The following is a 6,000-nucleotide window of genomic DNA, read 5'->3' on the forward strand; positions in this document are numbered from 1 at the left end:
CTTACAAATTGAAAACAGTCATTTTTGTATTGTATAAACTGTACCCATATTTTTGAACAAACGAATGCAGCCTTGGTGAGATTAAGCGACTTCTTTTAAAAATATTAGAAAATCTTACTGACCCCAAACTTTTGAACATTTCATTTATTTTTTTATTTTAAGGCTGATCTAATTTTGTGTTTAGACACCATAGTTACCACTTAAATCGATTGATTCGTTAACATTTTTTGACATAAAATATCAGAGAACAAGATAAAATATGCCAGTGAAATCAATTCACCTTAGTTTCTGATTCTGCTCAGTACACATGAGCAATGTATTATAAAATGTGACAAAGATTAGTTCTTTTTCTTTCTCCTAAGAAGTTTTCTGGTGCAAACCTCAGCTCTGAGACTTGCCTTCGCTCCGCCTGGCTACCCTCATTTACCTCAGTTTCCTGTGTCAGTTTGCCTATACTACAAACAACCATCTACAATTCTGTAAATACTAGAAACTGTGAATTTCTGGTTGTTTTATTGTATTTTGACATATGCTTCTTTTTCTGTGCCAGTTCTTTTGTCAAGCTTGCACCTTGATCATGTTTTTGAACTGTCAGAGACCACACAGAATGCTACACATTTGACTTTTTCCTTTCTTTTTTTTTTTTTTTACACCAGAAATGTTCATCTAACAAGAGTAGTGGGAAATGTCTTTCTTTTTACAGTCTGTGAAGATTAACTGATTTCATTGCACTCTTTAGCATTTACATAAACCCGAAAGTGATGGGTGGTTCCAAATTTCAACCAATGAAGTGCTTCTGGTGAACATAAGATGTACAGGACTGCCTCATGCAAGCATCTACTGGCAGTTTTTAGTGTAGGCGTATATGTACAACTGTAAACTAACTGTAAAAGAAAATCTTTGCTTATTATTAAACAATGTCTGTTGTCATTAACTAAACAGAGATATTCTTTTTCTAAGAACTGTTAGATTTAATAATAATAGTCTGGGGATGAAATCCTGAAGTGTTGCATTGGAGATTCTGTATCAAATCCTTTGAATAGAAATAAAATTTAACAAATTATATATTTGCCCCATTTTCTTGTCTTGATTTCCCATTCTGCTTAAAAAAAGAGATTGTGTCATGAAAAATAGTATTTTTTTATGCAAATTGCCTACTTGATCTTTAATATGTGCATACAGAGCTCGATATGTTTAACCCTCATGTTGTAATGCATAATAATGTATTACAAGACACATTATGAATAATTATAATGAATTAATACCATTTAATAGCCCATTTTAATGCATTATACATAAAGGCTTTAACCAAAATTGCTTCTAAATGTATCATTATGATGTATATTATTACCAAATATTGGATTTAATTTTTTTATCAGTTTGTTTTCTTTTAGTTAGGACTGGTTGGAACTGACTGATCGTAGGCCTCATTGATCTGAGCCAATGCATTCTCTTAAGAACTAAGGTGCATAAGCTCAGGCCTACAATCACTCAGTTCCAAAAGGACATATTAAAGCTGTGCTAACTGAAAGAAAACAAGTTCACAAAAAGATACAGTCCAAGATTTGGTTATAATATACCATAATGACAGATTTGCAAGCAATTCATAAAAGGTCTGTCATTTTGGACTGGGAACACCAAATTAGGTAAAGGATTTTTTAGCACAGCACAATGTTACAATGAGTAATGGATTAAGCCACTATTTTTTGTTCACAAAAGTAGTTAACGGCAGTGAATGGGGGGGGAGGAATCATGCCTGCATTTTATGCTACAGAGTGTTTCAGAAGGAAATAATTATAACAGTGCTCCATTTCAGACTGTAATTGAATTAGTTCCAGTCCCTCCAGCGACTTCCACCAAGAGCTCTGCATTAATTACCAAATTCAATATCTGTATTCACGCCTCAACTTATTTCCATTTTACAAAGGTCAAATTACAAACACTTGTCTGAAATAATTACAAATGCCGAGACGCAAACATAATGAGATATTAGGACAATTCTTGTGCCTCATTTACATACAATAATGTGAGCAAAAACATAACACGCCTAAAAGTTGGTTCCCTATAAACTTCTCAAAACGTTTTCATCATTAAAAGCAAGATGCATCAGACAAAAAGCCCATGCATGCTGCACGCATCTATTCATGCCTCTGCTTTTTTCCACAACAGGTGGTAGAGATGGACTAAATGACTGAAAAAGCTTAAAAGCAGCTGAAGGCAGAACGGACCATACAAAGCTCGCATTCACAGCATCTCTTTTAACACACCACAGGAGGGTGTAATAAAGCAATACACAGTTATGGGAGCGTGTCTCATAGAGACAAGGTCATGATAATATGGTTTGAGGAATAAAGATGTAAAAGCCGCTGGGTTTGTGAGCCACAAACAATGTGCAGCGGGTCAGGGTGTTCATTCATCTTGATTAGATGTGCCAACCTAATTACAAGCGGAGGAAACAGTAATTAGCACAAGTCTCACCTCGTTAATCACAAAAGACTTCTTCAGTCTATTTTTATCTGATTAATGGCTCTTTAAACATGGGGGGGGGGGTATTTATATTTGGGGTAATTGTACTCAGCTTGCTCGATCTAGTTTTATTTCACTGTAACCTCATTAGTTTTCATTGTTTAATGGAAGCTCTTGTCGTAGCTAATGTGTGTATCTTCACAATAAGATGACTGTAATAGGCTGCAAGGCTGATCTGATGTTTTCAAGGCTAGTAATGAAGACTTTATGGCTACAGCATTTGTATATGCACGTCAAAAGAGGGCTGTGCATCAATGCAAAATCATATTGTGGGCATTCATGACCACTGAAAATCATTAAGAATGGAAAGACACCACAGGTAAATAGAGTAAAACTTTAACTATAGATAACACTATATATATATAAACATACATGCATACATATATATATATATATATATATATTTTAGATATCTGGATTTATAACTGGAACATTTAAGAAAACAAAGATATTGTTTGAAAGAATTGAAATCTACAGATGCAATCAGATAAAAGTGTAATAAACACTTGAATGTGTATTTCTTTCCACTAGAGTAAAAGACGACATGTTATCGAATCAAAATAGCCCAAAATCTCAAAATTGCGAATGAAAGTGGTTGAAAAAGCTATGGTTTTGCCTGTAGTATTTTGCCTTTAAACAGCAACTAACACAGTCTGCAGTATCAAAAAGGTGTAAATGCTTTAAAGGGACAGTATATCAAAAATAAATAAATAATAAATAAACCCAACAACAACATTTAGTCACCCTCTTGTCTGCTTTATTTCTTCTATGCAACACAAAAAGCGGTATTCTGAAGAATGTTTCTGATTTTGACCATACAATGAAAGTCAATGGGGTCAAACAAACATTTTTGGATCAAAATACCTTCTATAAGTCATGTATGTATGCAGCAGCATGATAGTGAATAATGACAGAAATTTCATTTTCAGCTGAACTATCCCTTTAAATGAATGTGGGTTGATCCTATCCAGGTGTTTTCTGACAAATTATTTTCATCAAAGCACTGCTGTGTTCCCTTCATAGAGGAGTCATTGTTGAAACAGATTCAGATTCAACTAAATAAGCCATTGTACAATGAAAGATTGCAGCGGAGAAACATCTGGCAACAGCAGGCCGCTGGAGTGTTTGTCTACAGATGTGGAACAATTCCAGCTCAGATTTACAACAAAGACTACATGCAATATGCGGCGTAATGGCCTGGATCAAAGCCCCAAATTGAGGAGCTAAAGATTGCGAATCAGATTAACGACTCTCGCACAATACCAACAGCTGTTCGCAACACGGAGAGCAAAAGATATTCCTTCAGATTAACAGTGATGACAATGCCAGCAGCTGCTGCTAGAGAGGATAATAACAATAGACGGGCGAGCGGATGAAGAAGAAGATGGAGAAAAACGTGCTATCATGACAAAGGGGTTGACAGACTCAAACGCTTTACAACCCACAATCCCTGAGGATCAAACGGGCTTTGTATCAGCGCGCCGCTCAGCACTTAACTCTTATGAGAGGGCTCCAAAACTAATCTTGCTGCTGCTGCCGTTGCTTTTTACTGAGCAAATCCTGACTGTGATAGTTTTGTCACAGGCCTGCTGTCTGTAGAACAAAAATGATGGAGTGGATGCCATTGTCACAACTCTAAGAAGCAGCAAATCAGTCTCTGACAATGTCAGTGTTCAGTAAAGCACTGTCGAGAATGGGAAGCTGCCTGTGTGTGAGGTCTCCATTGATAGAATTACTGTTGTTATTAATAGTTAAGTGAATTCATAAAGTTGCACTTACAGTATATCTGAAGCATTATTAACACTACATATGTGGACCAACTGACTTGCCTAGTGTTTTCATTTCTATGACATTATCAGACTAGCTTGTTTTCTATGTTGTCTTATTCACTTTTAAAAGGATTTTTCAAAGCTGTAAATAAAACAAAGATTATTGAGTACATTTAACAAGAAAAGACTATTTCAAAGATTCTAATAAAAAAAAAAAAAATCACATTTAATACCCGCCATTCCTTTATAATTACTTGTGAAATGTAATAGCAGTATCTGAGTGCAAAAAGTTTCAAAGGAATTTTTTTTTTTCAGTGATTTACTTTTGTGAACTCAGAAATGTATAGTAAATGTCATAATTATGAAGAAATGGCAAGTAAACAAATTAAATTACATATTACAAATGAAACTGAATTAGAGAAACTGGAATGGTATTTTTTTTGCAAAATGTACTTTAAAGTCTTTTTACAATGTAAATATATGCATTTACACATCCCCCCCACCCCACCCCATCACGTTGGAGACTTCTATTGTTTTTATACTGAGCTTCTGATATTTTCTATCCTCAAAACCTAACTCTCACAGAAACCTTGTTGCATTATCATATCTTCATTACAACATCATTTTGTATGCTAATTAAGTAATTTTCCTTGATGTAGGAGATTTCAGGTTTAACTGTACTTGAGGGGACATTTGGTTTACACTAAGATTGTAAAATCTGACCCAAACACACCAGAATATTAAACAAATGTCGACACTCCACATGCATATGCTCTGTATTCATGATTACACACCAGGAATCATGTGTTTGACCTTCAGTTCCTAATATTCCTAATGACATTACCTGTGGGGTCAGAGGTCATCAGAGACAGGTCTGTGGGGTGTGGGTAATGTCGTGCAGTAGGTCGTTAATTATGATCATGTATGCTTCCCATCAACATCTTACTAAGGATCAATTTCAAAACATTTGGTTAAGTTTTTTGCTGTTTCTGTATTTTTAACTCCAGAGTAGCCTGAAGTCATTTGTATTGCTGTCTGTAAAGGGCAAGTTTTTTATTTGTTGATGATTAATCTTACAGTCTCAGTAATAATCAGGGTATCTTTCAAACTCAGATAGGTAGGGTACAACTGGATGATGAAGAATGCTATAAACGTGACTTTATTTAAAAGCAGACTGTATTGTTATAAATCTAATAATGTAATGTTTGTCTCAAGTGTCTCTGCGACACAAAAAATGGCCAACAGATGGCAGCAGTGTGCTGTCCATGGAGTTAAAAAGGGCCTCTTAAAGCATAAATGAAATTATGAAAATGCTTTGTGGTATATGATTTTCAGCTACAGTAACTGCAAGTTCTGCAATTCCTTATGTCCTATTAGTTATGTTAAAATGAGCAGCAGTATTGCAGTAGAACTGAGGTGAGTTTCTTCTATATAATCATGTTTGAGCAAAAATAAAAGTAATATTTGTATTTTAATGTAAAAAATATAAGCAGCTGACATAACAGTGTTCTGCTGTGTTTATTGCAGATTATATCTGGTTTGTATGCAGTTTTTAAGACCTCATAAAATTGAGAAAATCCATGCAGTATTTGTCATTTAAAAAGTCAATCTGTTATGCCACAGGATCATCTAAGTGAAAATAAAAAAAAAACTAAAATTGTGCAAAAATAAATGATTTTTATAATTTAATATGAATATATTTTAC

The sequence above is a fragment of the Cyprinus carpio genome, chromosome B4 (assembly GCF_018340385.1).
Source record: "Cyprinus carpio isolate SPL01 chromosome B4, ASM1834038v1, whole genome shotgun sequence".
NCBI classification, from domain to species: Eukaryota; Metazoa; Chordata; class Actinopteri; order Cypriniformes; family Cyprinidae; genus Cyprinus; species Cyprinus carpio.